The sequence below is a fragment of the Cheilinus undulatus genome, linkage group 11 (assembly GCF_018320785.1).
Source record: "Cheilinus undulatus linkage group 11, ASM1832078v1, whole genome shotgun sequence".
Classification (NCBI taxonomy): Eukaryota; Metazoa; Chordata; class Actinopteri; order Labriformes; family Labridae; genus Cheilinus; species Cheilinus undulatus.
This window is the reverse complement of record NC_054875.1, coordinates 22,242,957-22,258,870: the sequence shown is the minus strand read 5'-3', so window position 1 is coordinate 22,258,870 and position 15,914 is coordinate 22,242,957. Positions and strand designations below refer to the sequence as shown.

The following is a 15,914-nucleotide window of genomic DNA, read 5'->3' as shown; positions in this document are numbered from 1 at the left end:
CAAACATGCTCACTCCCACTCATTCAGTCTGCTGCCGGTGAAGGAGATCCTCCGCCTGATAGGGCTTCAGAGAAAGGTATTCCTCTGGGAGCGTTGTTGAGGGATTTCTGCAGTTCTGCCACGCGCTGATTAAAGGAACACTTGTAGATAATCCTTTTAAAAACGGGCCTTTGTTGTGGCAGTGGTGGATGGAGGTGGACTGTGAGGGGGCAGGGGAAAAAACTCAGATTTGGGTTTTTCTTAAATGCTTATCACCTTAGCATGATCGTCAACTCTACTTAGATAAATATTTGATGACAGGGCGTCTGAAATAGAGCTGTTACTGCCTGCTGGTGAGAAATGGAGCTTCTATTTAGAGCCCATACAGGTCCATAAAGCTGTGGCATTGGTAGACAGCCCAAGGTTATTAGTGTGGTATGAGAGGAGTGTGTGTGTTTGTGGGCTGCTGAAGAGTTCTCATTGTGTCTCGCTTTAGTGATACGAAAGAGAGAAATGCACTCAGTCTTGTTATTGAGCATTCACTCATGAATCCTTGATGGAATATGGGTGTATGTATGTGTGCGTTGTGGCAGCACCACACTTAATGCACGACAGCGATCCCATTCAGGCTCACTTCACTGTAACTATTTCCACAAGCCAAACAGCTGTGTGTGTTTTGCCCTTTACTACCTTAGTTTTGCTCTGTTTCATTTCACTTGCTCGCTGCCCTCTGGGGTTCTTGTTTGATGTCATTCATGTCATGCAAAATTGATCAGGAAAAGCTTGCATCAACGTTTTGCTGCGATGAAGTTATCACAGTGTAAAGGCACATTTCCCTGACATTGATTCTCTTAACTGTGCTCTTTCACACTCATGTGAATGGAGACTTTAAATTGATATCGGCCTTGGCTTTTAGCTTCTTTTTGGTGTGGATAATGAAGTGAAACATGAATTAGGAGTAGAGTGTTAGCACACAGCTCATTTAAACACTGATCTGGGCTCTGCTTGATTCATCCTGTTTACTCATTACATGATAAATATGGCCGAAGCAATTACTTTCAGCTTCCGACTACCTTGCCTTCGGTCGCACTGCGGCTCTTATTCATTTCACCCAAGGCCCTGTGGCTTCCAATCAGTCCAGCATGTGGTGTGCACTAACATCTTGCCTCTTTGTGTAGGAAATAGGTGAGTAAACACAGCAGAGTCCTTGAAGCACTTCCCATCTCTGCTATTGGATTACCAGCTGCCTTTCCTGGTCTCATCTGCACAGATGAGTGCCAAGATCAATGGAGCTCTTAGTGCAAAACTAATTCGATCAAGACCGGCTTTGCTTCTGCTGATCAGAGATTATTTTTTTTTCTTACATGAAACAAAAACTTAATCAAGTCAAGCCTGTGTCCGATAGCTCCGTATTTTCAGCCCTATAGACATCAATTAGGAGGCATTTCATATTCATTATTGAATTGTTGGGTTGGCCCTGCTGAGAAGAGGTGTGGAGATGGAAGCAGTGGACTGCTGCGTAAAGCGATCCAGCTCATTTTTGCTGAGTGAAGCAGGAATGTTGTGTTTTTCTCCAGCAGAGTAACTGGCATCATAAATAAATAAAGAGTGAGCTTTTTCTGTTTTTTGTTTTTCTAGTGGAATGAGGTGTCTCCCTCTTTCAGAGAAAAGGGGTTGAAGGGCAAACTGACCCTCTTGTTCTGGAAAGCGAAAAGCATACTCCTCAGTGGCCCTTGTTCCCCATTAATTATTGTTTGATGCTAATAAAGGAGGTGGGGGAAGGGGTGTGTTATGAAACATAATTATTCACTGCAGCATTTCCCCCTTGACGAGCCTTGTTCCAACCCTCCCCTTGAGCTTGGCGAGGAAGCTGCCAGTGCTGTCAGTTGAATACAGCAGGCAAAGATGTCCCCTCAGCCTTTTAAGGACGGGACAGGAGGGAGCAGGGTGAAGGGCGCCATTTGCTCGAGTGATATATGAGGAGAGACAGCAATATATGTAAGGAGCTGCTGAAAGAAAGATAGAAGGCCAAGGCACATTACACTCCAGCCATTTATTGGCGGAGCACATAGTCTGACCTGGACTGCAAATACAGTTCCTCTGCAGCAGCAGTAGCTTTTTGTGTTTATGTATGTGTGTCCTTGTAAGTGTGCTTGTGTGCGTGTCAATGGTCTACACATTTTAGATTGACAGGGGTTTATACACATGGATGAATGCTGTACTGTAGTGAGTAAGCTCTCAGTGGCTTCTAATAAGCCTGCAGATGTAGTGGGTAGCTATTTTAGCAGGACTGTAGCTTCACTAACCTGTCCTCCTAGATTTCCACTGAGAGGCCGCCATGGCTTCAGCTCTAGAGGCTGATTTTGTATGCATGAGTGCAACATATGGTGTGCTCAAACACAACACAAGCATGGGATTAGTTAACAATTGCCTTAAAAGGTTTGTGTAATGAGTGCAATATTCACATCTAGATCCAGCATTATACAGAAGATATGTTGTGTTTTCTGTGAGGTTTGTGCACATTGTCTTTACAGTAGATGCTATATGAGAAATTGAAGCAGGGCTCAAGTCATAGGGATAATACAAAATGTGCTAGACAAACAGAAATCTTTCATTGGACAACACCAAATCGAAATTGTTTTTATATGCATATATTCTGTATATGCTATGCGGTTTATGTAATGTAAAGGTTGTTGTTTGTCAAATGACAAAGTGAACCTAGTGCTTTTTTAATAGCAGATCTTGTGTTATCACTAATTGTTGTTAGGTGTCATGGTTGCTATGAACTTGGATTTTGTCAGGTGCAAAAATAGCTTGAATATAAGAAATGTAGAAGCTAAATTAAAGAAAGGAACTGATGGAAAAATTGTTGATAATTGCACATTATGGTTGTATGATTACACAGCAACGTTTGCCACCCAAAATTAAGTTAAAGTGAGAAGTTCCTTTGTCACAGAATTTATAGTGATAGAATGACTTTCAGCATTCACACCAACAGTTATGTCTGTTATAGTGATGGTATTCTGCCTAAGGATGTTCCCAGGTGTCTATTTCCCTATGTGGCTAAATGGCCATTTAATTTGCATTTAACAACAAGCCTAAAGAAGACAAAAAATACTTAGAAACGGTCCAATTCATCACAGGGTCATTGTGTCAGCGCATTTGATGTGAGCCTGATCTATTCTGTAGAGCATTAGCGTAGCTAACATTAGCAGCTAGCTCCGCCAGCCTTCCTTCCTCTTTGCAGGTTAATATCATGCTTTGATATGTAGTCTCTTTTCACTTTGGTTGAATAGTGATATGTGAGTTCAATCCTCGACAGCCTACGTACCACTTTCTATTCATTTTTTACTTATAAAAACAGCAATATTGGGCTTTTTCTGTTTCACACCAACTGCTACGCTTCTCATATAAATCTGGCAAAGTGTTGGGGGGAAAGCTCTGACAGGGAGGCAGCAGCCATTAACTGTAGCTACAGCGGCTTCTAGTGGCGGGGGGCCTCATTGAACTTTAAAAGTACATTAGACCAGGTTTTCAAGCCATTGATTATGAAAAGGATAAGCAATTACTTTAACTGACTTGTAAATGTTACGCAGGCTAATTTGATACACAAATATAACTGTTTAGCCGTTTAACCATGTGCATCCCTATGCCTGGGACTTAATTTTTTTTTTCTAAATGTTACCATTGCAAAGGCATCACTTAGGTGAACAGATCAGTGAAACTTCTGCGTAAAGAAGAAACTTCTTTATGGGAAAGTGAAGCAAGCTGAAGAAATAGCCTTTTATTATTTACATCAATAATAATCTCAATGAATACTACATTTCACTGTGTAAAGACAGCAGGGTGAGATATTTGGTATAAAAAGCTGCCTATGCATGTATAGGACAAGATCAGTGAAGACAAAAATCTACTGCCCAGGGGGCACCAAAACTGTTAGAGACCAGAAGTCTTCACTGGAGCTTTAATATTTAGAATTGAATATTACACCATTAATCAAATGAATCTTTGCCTCACAGTTCTTTTAAAGATGTTTCTGGCAAGTCTTCAAACTGAGCCCCATCATGAGCAAAAAATAATGACTCATTTTTAAAAATGTAGTTAATAAAACCAACATTGCACTGTCTTTTCAAATAATCTGACACCATGTAGCTCCACTTTCTGTCAGCTAGCACACCAAAACTGAACTCCATACTCAACAAGAGGTCATATAGTTAACATTATTGATTTGATGCAGCTACAATATTAAAGATTGCATAATCACTAAACTGAATACGTATGTTTACTGTAAATGAAGGAGATATTGTTTGTAAAATGCATTTTTTAAACATATAGCACTTGAAATGAATGAATGTACATTCCCCTGACTCTTAACCGTCTAGCTTGCTGAAAGCTTTAATGTTCAGATGCTGAAAATGAAATGAATTTCATTCTGGCATTCACTGACTTAATGTGATGTAATCCCTGCCCACTGCCTTGCCATAACTCCAGCTTTCAACTTGCTAAATATTGAGAAAGAAATCTATTCAGGTCCTGCCTCTGTATTTTAAAAGACTGAGTTATTGGCACAGGCAGAGCTAAGTAGTATTTTCATCGTCATTAATGGCCCGGCGACGAGAGGAGAAGCCGGTGAGACTGCCACGGTCAAAGCCCAACATTAACATTCCAAGAATATCTGAGGCTTATTCACAGCAACTCAGCCACACAGCCAGCTGCATTCACCTTTGCTTTATAAAAAGACAACAGGCCTTTAGTCAGCCTGAGCTGTGTCGCATCAAGCTGTATTTTTGATGTGCCAATGTTGTAGTACACAGCAAAGAAAGCAATGTGTAATCCAATATATTGCAGTTGTTAGGTGTTTGGAAAGATGAAAATATGCTGCTTGTGTTTGCTGCAGGCATAGCTCACTATCAGTCAGGGATCAAGTCTCCATTTCACACATGAGCAGGCAGAGTTAATCTGTATCACTACTGTACACTGTGTAATATCCACACCATGCTCTCATATTTTCCTGAAAGCCCATTGTTCTAACCCCATGCTGCTTGTGTTTTTGGAAACAGTAACCTTTAGCAGATGATGTGTCTTTTTTTTAGCTTGAGAAGTAACCATTCCTCTGTGATCCGTGCAGTCAGCCATACAGGTTGGACTCTTTTAAAATTAATTGTGTGTATGTGTGGCCTCACTCTGTGTGTGTGGCTGGTGTTTGTGGCAAGGTCTACTTAAATGCCACCAGTGTAAGAGGTCCAGTCTCAACCCCTGCATGTTTTATGAGCTGTCCTCAGAGGATATGGGGGCTCAAATCCCGCTTGTCCCAGCAGTCCTATCATCCCTTCTGGACATGAACTCCCTTGCTTTTTTCCCTTTTGATTAAGTCAGAGGAAGCCCATGTAGAATATGGCAAATTGACTGCACTGCCTTGTCTGTGGTTGTAGTTTAAAAAGCTTGTCTGGACCTCACAGAGCATTCATTCATATTATTCTGCAGCTGGCTTCCCCCTCTGCCTGAGATTACTGGCCTGCACATTTTAGATGGTGAATGACTGAGCTGAACACTATACTGAGTATCCCACTCCCCCAATAACCTCTCCCCTACTGACTGCTTCTTTTTCCTTTAGCAAACACATCTTCAACCATAGTCCGTCCACTTACTCACTGACAGCCTCTATCTGCAGCTTTCTGTGAGTTATGACTCTGGTTTTGGGAATTCTGAAATTAGCATAGAGGCTGACAAACAAAAGAGGGAGGGGTGTTAAGTAGAAAGCAGATCCTTTGTTTAATTTATTTTTTAAGGCTTTACTTCGTGATGGTTGGATGGTTTTGTGGTGGCTGGAGTTGAATTTTTTGCATATAAAATGATAGCCCGTCCTAATTGGTGGTAATACCATCCTGTGCTAAGTAGGGGAGCGGATGTTTTTGGCTCCAATCATGATAAGGACCCCCCCCCGTCCCATCTCAACCATCTGTTCCAGGATAGGGCAGAGTTAGCCACCACATACCTTAATAATTCAAGCGGAAAAATGTTCCTGTATACTGACCTAATGGCTTTGTTTTTGGGGGAGCTGTTCTTGAAGTCATCCTTCAGTGCTCCTGCTGGCCCGACCTGTCAGTCTGAAACCTCCAAGCTGTCGTATCTGTCACTCTAATCTATTTATGTTAGTTTTTCCTCTTGTGTTGGCACGTCGCTCTGTGTGACACAGTGATTAAAGTAGCTGGAGGATGTAGGGCAGCTGTATGAATACATTTCCTCCTCTCCCACACTCATTTAGACTACCAGTCAGAGTTGAACTGACGGATGGGATCGTTAAGCTGATAGGCAGATCTGCGAGGAGGAGTGGGGATATTTGATTGCAGAATATCAGCTGAAGTGAGTGCTCGAATATTAAAATCTCAAGAGCCCTTTCAGTCTAACAGAGGACAAAATCACTGTTTTTCCGCTTGCAGTAAATCTCTTTGCTATATACGTCTGATTGAGAAAATGTCATGTAACTCACCCCACCACCCCTCCTGCTACAGCTCTGTTCAATTTTATAGAGATAGATGTTTGAAGATGCATACAATACTGTTATTTTATTTTACAGCACAGGCTTGAATGTGTCCCTGGTGTGTTTTTATATCCCATCTAACCCTAGCTTTACCTTTGGGTACATTTCCATTACAACAGCATAATTCACCAAAAAATTAAATTGGCATCGCCACTCCAGAGGTGAAATGCACTAGAAATCCATTCAAATCAGGCACTCTATCCACACTCCAAAAATACCAGCCCATAGATTTACTCTTTTAAGGGTATTATTCATGATGGCTCTGTCCTCCTCATTTGACATACTCCTACTTTGTTTCATCAACAGTGGATTGTTCTAATACTAAAATCTTTGATTTCCTGGTAGATAATGGTAACTGTAAAGATCCAGTGATACTGAATGAAATAGAAATAAGTAGGTTTGCAGTGTTCCTGCACAAAACAATTGCTCCTGCACACTTTCTAAGTTGCAAAAAACACTTCTTGGAAATGTTTTGGGACCGGGCCTTCACCAGGAAATTAAAAACATAGTCTAATTAAAAAATTAAGACTGATTGATTTGAAAAACTGATCATTCAATATTTTACTTTCCATGAAATATAGAGCATTATGGAAGAGGAAACCTTGTAAAATGCAGTGTCTCTATATGTACATTAATTCATTTTTTCTGTCAATCATAGAGAAAGAGGGTATGCTTTTTCTCTCCATGGATTTAAAGATATCTTCTTAAACTTGATGGTTGTTAATGTGTTACAGAAAACGTCATCAAACATTTTAAACATTTTGAAGTTCCATTTAACCTGCATGATTAGCTCTGTGGTTGTAAATTCTGATTAAACAAAAGCTTGCTGTGTTTAGAAGCAAGTGACTACTGCTGGGCAATTAATTGAAAAATAATCAAAATCGACATTTAGAGCCAGTAACCGACCTAAACCTCCTGCTTCGGTTATTTCATTTTTTTCCCTCTTGTAATTCTCCTATTCATGCACCATAGTAGCACACTGCGTCAGAGGCAGTCACATGACACTATCCCATCCAGTGCTACACAGAAGTGCTATGGAGTAAAACTCAAACTGCGGGGTGGCGAGGGGGGGCTCACTTTGAGCTCTGCACATCAGGCCGGTGTTTGATACATATGATTTTTTTAAACCAGGATTTATTTTAAAAAAATCATGATCAAGGTAATACACACAGCATTGACCAAACAGGATCTTAACTGGGTGTCATACATTAGTAAATTAACCCTAAATATATCTAGTTGTAGAGATCTGTGCCATCTGTGATCAATCAATAAATGTGAAGTGGTCGCTTGCTTGGTGTCTCTCTCCCTGCACAGAGACTCTTTCATCAGGTCTCTCCTGTTAAACATCAACTTCTGCCTTTGTTTAGCTTGTGGATGTATGAAGAAACTCCGTCAAGTTACTGCGCTGATTCTGATTGTGAATTAATATACATCAAACTTCCTCGCGAAGATCAGCTGTGTTAAATCAACTGGCGGGTGAAAGCAAAGAATGACGACGCATGTTTAAAGGCGATTTAATAAAAAAGGCTACTGATGATAACACTAAAGCAGAAACACAGTTAGGGAGAGAAAGAAAGCAAAACAGTTGAGCTGCTGTGTGTGTAGCCAATGCAGAAAGGAGGGCAGAGGGGCTGCAAGGAAGGAGGCAAGACGAGTTCATGTTACTTTAAGTTGGTGGAAAACACCAATAAAACGGATAGCATTAATTAAGCTCTGATTTAAATAATTTACCCTCAGTCTCTGGTAGTTTCTGGTATATTATCCTTGTTGATGCTTAATTGTAAGTCATGTCAATGTCAGTAACTGATGTCAGTGACAGTTTTTGAGGAAAGAAAATCTGTTTCATCTTAAATCTTTATCAGGAGGCCAGAGCAGGAAAATTCCTTTGAAAATGTCAAACTGGAATCAGCACCACTTTGGTTTAGTTAGTGCAAGGGCACAAAAGTGTTTTAAGAAGAACGGCATTTTACAGATTAAGCCACATAATTTTGTTCTGGAAGTACAGAAGATTGATGCATTAATTTTAAAATATACAAATTACAGTTATTTGTTAAAACTAAAAAAAAGATACAAATATTTACATCATTAACTGAGTCAGAGGTGGAATTACCGCTCATCAATTGTAATTAAAGAAAATAGATCAAATTAATCGTGAGTATGATTTTTGCCATAATTGTCCAGGCCTACCTGTGACTGTCACAGACTGCAGAGCACACATACACTTGTTTTGTTAACATCAGAGAAACGGGCGTGCTGACACAGGTTGTACATGTGGCAAGCACTGGGAGGAAGTGCTGCTGATAGCATGAACACCCTCTCTTAAGACTAGGAATGGGTACCTTTTACATTTGAGCCGGTATGGTACCGATTCCCGGTACCTCTGAACTGGTACCGGTTAGGGCTGAATGATTTTAGAAAATAATCTAATTGCGATTTTTTTTCCCCCAATATTGCAATTGCGATTTGATATGTGATTATTCCCTAACATTCTTTTGTTCCTCAATAAGGGCTGAAAAAATCTTTGAAAGTGTCTAATCCTGATGATTTTGACTTGTATTGTAAATTGGATGTGAATTATGCCATTGAAAGGTTTTTATCATTCTTATATTTAATAAGAAAAAAAAACAAAATTGAAGAAGGTAGGATTTTTTGTTGACTGTTTAAAAAAAGATTGCACCTGAATGGTTGCATATGTAACCCATAACATTTCTGTTGTGAAAAATTGTTTCAAACTGGTATTTTGACACAAACTTCAGGTCAAAGAAATATTGCAGCTTTTGCGATTTGAAAATTGCAGCAGGCCATATTGCGATTTAATCTAATTTTCGATTAATTGCCCAGCCCTAGTACCGGTACACGGTACAACCGGTAACCATTTTTGGTACTTTTGTGTGTGAATAATATGCAATAATCAAAATTTATGAATTTTATATATTTATTTCTCAATAGCAGAACACTATGAAATATATCAAAACGTGTATATGTAACATCACAAGTGTTTTTACAAATTACTCCAACATGGAAACCCTAAACTACTATAACAACCCAGTGTATTTTTTTTCTCTTTATATTGCACAAACTAAAACCCAGCCCCACTGCTCCCTATTCCTCTAATTTCCCCTCCAGGAAAAATGTATGTTGGGGTCCATGGAGGGTTTAAAACAAATGAAAAATATAGTATGGAGTCAAAATAACAAAATAAATAAAGGTATAAAATTGTACCAGTTGAAGTATTATAAATGAAAGCAAACAAACTACTTCCTCTACCATGAAATTCTTTCCTGCACATCTTCTTTCCTCATGCAATTCTTTTTCCAACAAAACTAAGATGTCATCTTTCCCTGGTAAGGCTCCTTACCATGCTCCTCACTCATCAATCAATCATGCGTCCGTCCACGCAGAAGCATAACCGAGCCTTATACGAAAAAAACGGCATACGCCCAAACCGTGCACACAGAGTCTGTTACATTCTATTTGTATTTACTGCAAAAAATTAATGGAAAGTGACAAATTTTTTCATTCTGCAAAGAAAACAAGCAGTCTGTCACTCCTTCAAAATCACTCTGAATCCATCCATTCTGACAGAGTGCTTCAGACAGCACCAGCTGCGCCAAGTTGGAAGGATGGAGATCAACTTTAGGACGCACTCACACTAGGCAATCCTTACGTAACGTGCCTTAATCCAGTGTCTGTTAGGTGACTGAACGAACAAATGTATCCCTTTATGTACTGTATTTGCGTGGTTGATATCCACACAATAAACGGGCAAATCACAGTGTTTAAGGTGAGGGTTCGGTACGAGAGAGAGAGAACGAGGGAGGAGGGTGAACAAGCAGGAACCAGCGGGAGCTGATCTGAATCATCAATCGTCACACTCCTTCTTCAGATTAGAATTTTTGCCGTAGTAAATCTTGAACTTGCACATCACAAATATTACAGCGTAATCTGCATCTTATTTTGAAAAGTGGAGCACTACCTTCGACCTCTTCCTATCAGCCATGCTTGTTTTGTTGATTCAGTTAGCTGCTACTGACGTCATCACTCTCGTGCGTGCAGCGCTGCAATCAATAAGCTGGTTTCCAACCAACAACATGTCTACATTGCATTTGGGATTGGAGAATACTATATTGCTCAGTCCTCAGACATTTTGCCAATAAATTTATATTTGCAAGTTAGACAGTGTGAGGAGGTTTACCAAAAGGTTTTGATGAACACATTATTCTCCTACACAGCTGTTTTATGATATGTATTTGTCAACTTTAGATGTTTCTACCAAATAATGCCAGGATATTTAGACGATTTTTACAGTTATTGTTTTAAATGATTAAAGAAAGGTGGGGGTTTTTTTAGAACTGAAGTACTTTTAGGTCCTATCAATCAGCAGGGATTGTGTCTATTTCAACACATGGTTCTTAGATCTTTTTAAGGATGGAACATTTGAACACTGATTTATAGGTACAGGTTCTGCACTGTACCTACTCATGGTTGAATATCTCATGAGTGCCTCATTTAGAGGAAAAGCAAAGGTTTACAATGTACTACCTCTGACATTTCCCCCGGAGCCATGTCTAAACATGACGCCTGGTGAAGCAATCAGAGCTCTTGAAATGGCCTACAGCTTTTGTTCCGTCCACACAAACATGTCTGTCTGACAAACACCGTGTCTTGAGGTGGCTGCAAAATGAAGTCCTGCCCACAGACCCCTGTAGATAATGGACATCTTGGGTTGTGGAGCCAACCCCCTCAGAGCACACAAACAGGGACTAGAGGAGGATTTAGCTTTCTTTTAGACATGGAGTAGAGGCTTAGACTCCATGGAGCACCCAGTCTGATCCTTATGTCTGTGCTTGAAGTACCTGAGAACTGTCTGATGGAAAATATGTTTGACTTGGTGGGAATATTAAAAATGAGTGCAACGGATGCTATCGTTAGCCTTAAGAGATTTTATAAACTGTCTTAATCTTTTTAGGCAGTGATAGTTTATTGTTGCACACAGTGTCATTTTGCATGTGAATCTGTTCCTGTGCTGCGGCGCTTTGCCTTTTATCATGGGAGTCTCTAGGCAGGTTTAAATGTTGATGCTGGAAAGCCCCAAGCTATCTTTTCTCGAGCAACGGCTTTTACCTACTAAACTAACCCCGGATGCTGTCTAAAAATAGAGCCTTTGTGAGCACAGCTTTAGCAGAAGGAAGAAAAAAAGATGTGGTTACTCATCAGTGAATTGGAAAACAAGTGGAGCAGACAAGTGTCTTCGCGAGCTAAAACAGAGAGGGCCTGGGAGAATAAAAGTGAGCCATGATTGCACCAGGTAAGACAAAGCAAAGCAGGGTGCAGAGACCACAGAGAATCCCTTATGAAGTGGCCTACCCCTCGCCTCCAGCTGAGCCCTTCATTGTGCTGTTGTTTCCAGGGGGGCTTGGATGGCAGCTTAGATTAGATGGCACTGAGTAATGGATTGGAGCTGACGAAAACCCTGCTGCAGCCTGACATCACCGCAGCAAGGATCTGTGCACCACCGAGGAGCTGGCTGGTTTATTCGGATCAATTTGAGTTGCCCTCATTGTTAATAACCCTGTTTATATTCATGCTAACATTGTTCTCCTCTAATCTGTATTCATGCGAGTATTTCATTCAATCCCTCTGCAAAGCCGGCCCTAAATCCTTGCCAATCACATTTTGCTACTTCATAATTCTCCAATTGAATATGCCATGAATGACTTTACAGGCGCTCTCCCAAAACTGAGTGGATCACTGACTGTGCTGGGGTATATTGTTGATAGATTTTATTTTGCATTTAAATACATAATTTCTAGATTCAGCAGTAGTTCTTATATACATTTCTGTGTGTGTAAATTTTCAGATTTGCAACTTTATTTTCCAAGATAATCAATTACTTAGATATAGTGGTATGGAAAAGAAACCCTGCAGGGTTATGAGCATGATAATTTGACTGTTTATCCGTAGACAGGGTTTGATTAAAACTGCAGAGATGAGCATGGATTTGTGTAAATGTGGGAGTGATTGAGATGAATAAAACATGTTTTTTATAAAGGCTGTTCAGGAGAGGAAGAAAGAGCAGTGGAGAGAGAAAGCTGTTTAGTAAGAGAAACCTGCTGTGTGGCCATTGTGGGGGATGATGTGTTAATCGAGCCACAAACTGTGTGGTTTTTCAGGCCAAAGGTCTCATTTAAACAGGCTCGGAAAAAGAGAAATGTATTTGAGCGGGGCCCCGGTGGCTGCTAGCCCTTGACTCTGTGGCAGTAATGTAAATGGTGGATTAGGTGACGTTGTCTGGAACCCCCTTAAACCCCTCTCTCCAGCCACTGCCCCCCTCCCGTCCTCCGCTCCCCTCCCTCTCTTTTCCATTAAGACAGCTGGTATCTTTCAAAGGGGTCCTGGCCCAGTGATTGATGTGTAATAGCTGCAAGCCTCACCTGCCCCCTTGCAGCGTTATTCATCGAGCCAGGCAGCCAGCGCTGCTTCTCTGCTAAGCACTTTGTTTCCCTGGGAGTGGGTAAAGAGCCTTCTCTCTGGCTTTTTCTTTCTCATTCTCTTCCCTGTCAGCCATCAATACATTATGAGTCTTCATCACCACCTTTATTCTCTTTGGCTTACTCCTTTTTACTCACTCATTCTCACTTTTGTTGACTGGAACCCGCAGCTACTAATGTGCAGCACATCAACACAGATATGAACTTGGAAGGAAATGCTGCACAAATAGAGCTCAACAGTGCTCTCCTGCTTTTTAGTAAAATTTAGTAAAATTTGCCATTCAGATCCCCCATCGACATTACTCAAAATCTTTATTACAGCATTTGTAATGCATGAACCAAGCTAACCAGCTACCTGAATACTAGTGGTGTAAAGATAATCCAATATGGATCGGTTAACCAATCTTGACATCAGTGGTCCAAGTGCATTGGTCTGCGGAGCCCTGGATTGGTAAAAATGCAGCATGAACCGGTCTTTGGATCGGTTTAAACATCAGAGACTGGTTCATTCAGGCTCTGCTGCTTTTCATAGCCCATTCTGCCATGCTCTGGCTCAACGTCTGTAATCTTGCGGGATCCACGGTGACCTTTTACCTTTAAACAAGAGTTCCGTTCGCTGTAGGTGCTTGCTGGGTAGCTGGATGTGTTTCGCTGGTCGTTGCCTAAACATCTTTAAGTTACAGTTCTGCACCTCTGGAAAAGTTGTGTGGACTTTATATGAAGGAAGGATAACTTTTGAAATGTCTGCCGATCTGTACACTTTGGAGAAAAGCGATTTAGAACTACAGCAGCTCATAAATCTCACCTGTTGAGACAGCGGAGCTAAAGTTTAGCAAAGATGCTAACACTAAACGCAGCACAAACAGACCTGAAATTAAACACTTTCCTGAGTTAAAACTCGGATAAGTCTTCAGTTATCACCGTAACAACAGCCCCTTTATTCCCAGGGTTTACAACCGTAACGTGTTGATTGATTTGGTGACATAATCAATACATCTGAGCCCACTGATATGATATTAAACAGAGAGGACTTCACTGAGCTGGAGATCAGCTGTTCTCCAGTGAATTAATTCAATAAAAAAATGATCAAGAACAGTCAGTTGCATTATAGTTTAAAAAAAGAATTTCTTGGCTGTTATTTGAGTTGTCAGGCTATACATATGATTTTTTGTAAGTGGCCTTCAGTGGAAGAAGTTTGGACATCACTGTCATAGATAGTCTACATTCGTCATGTAGAAATTTTCATGATTACTTGACCAATCAGAAACGTTGCTGTTACATCTAAGGATTGTGAGTATTGTAGGTTTTTTTTGGTAGAGATTGCAAAGAAACTATATTTTTCTTTAAACAAAGTTGATAACTTATGGTTTTATTCCTTCTATATGAGCTTATATCATTGTTCCACACTCTTGTAGCTCATGGTAAGTCTGACTGAGATACCTCTTACAATATGACTAATACTCAAATCAGCTGTGGGTAAAAGAATGGGAATTTTTGCTTACAGAATCTCACTGTTAAGCTCTATAAACTTATTTCTGGGTCTGAGAGTCAATCGTCAGCAACCTTGGAATGGGGCAGTTTTACAAAGTGTATACAGATGCCAGCTAATAGCACCTAGGATGTTACAGAGGCTTAAAGCTGCCCATGACATCAAAGCAGGATGGACCAGCCCTCCATTTGTAGCAGTTCAGGGTCTTGCTGGTTCCTGTGGAAGAGGCTTATGTTACTGATTAGAGCACAGAAGAGGTGCTTAGCTCATATACACATTCTTGCAGCTCCTAGGATTAGAGCCATGCTATCAAGTGGTACCTTCTCAGTGTTTTCATGCTTCCTGCACGGCTGTATGTAATTTTACACACTAAAGGAGGTGTGTATCCATGGTGGGGTGCGTGTCTTTTCACATGCATGTACATCTTCCTCTCCTGAGTCCTTGCGTTCTGTGTGCACACTAATGTGTTTGTGTATATGCCGGCAGCCCAGTGGTCGCCGTGGTAACTCATCATTAGGTGATTAATGGGGCTGTGACGAGGCTGCGGTTTAATCAGGCCCGGTGTTTGTGTTGAAGCTGACGACGAGAGCAGCTGCCCTGTCAGTTGTTGTCTGCTTGTGAGATGACGGCACCCGCTGCTGAGGAGCGCTGTGTCAAAGTGCTTCATTGTAGGGGTGTGTGTTTGTTAGAGTGAGTGTGGGGGGAAAAACCCTCCTTCCATCCTCTTTTCCCCCTTTTTTCTCTCTATTCCTTGACAAGCTGTATGATTTTTCCTCAGCGTGGTCTTCTTTACCTGGCTATCTCCCACCCTTTGCTATCACAGCCCTGGTAACATGGGTGCTCATTGCCTGATCTGATCCCTCCCGGTGCTTTAATAACTATTTCTAGTTAATTTGTTGCGGTACGGTGGAGGGGGGCAAACACTGGCAGTAAATGAGAAGCCTTCTTTGTAGGCACAGTGTGTAGGCCAGTGTAGTGCAGATGGCTTTACCCACTTCACTGTTTATGGAGAGCTTCATGATGGTGTTGGAAAGCAATAGCTGGGTTTCCTTTTAAGTGAATGACGGTAGCTGAAAATGGCAGCAGACCGGGCATGGTAAATAACTGGCTCAGCCTCTCTACACTCCCTTTCCTTACCCACTGGATTGCTTTGCTCTCCCCCTCCAGAACTGTCACTTCACATTAACACAGTGGCAACTGTCAGCCTGACCAGAGACAGAGAGGGAGACAGGGCTGGAGCAGGGTGGGGTGGGTTGCAGTCCAGTAAACCAGAGTTTACACACACACACAGATGTACATGGAACCACACACAGCTGAGTAAAATTGAGCCTGTTGTCATCACAGATGGTCTAAAGAGAAACTAGCTGGTTAACTCTGTCACTGAGCTCCGTGCTTCTTCTCTCCCCTGGCAGTG

The 15,914-nt window shown here is 41.1% G+C and overlaps 1 protein-coding gene across 5 annotated transcripts in view; it reads left to right on the top strand.

Moving 5' to 3' along the window:
* rerea (arginine-glutamic acid dipeptide (RE) repeats a) overlaps window positions 1-15,914 on the top strand; it is a 183,561-nt gene that overhangs the window by 65,393 nt on the left and 102,254 nt on the right. The window contains exon 1 of one of the 5 annotated variants that reach the window (XM_041798393.1): window positions 5,105-5,119. The exons of the other annotated variants lie outside the window; for them this stretch is intronic. The gene's annotated coding sequence lies outside the window, so the exon portion shown is untranslated. Of the gene's footprint in view, window positions 1-5,104; window positions 5,120-15,914 lie in introns of those variants that run through there. 5 annotated transcript variants of the gene reach the window in all.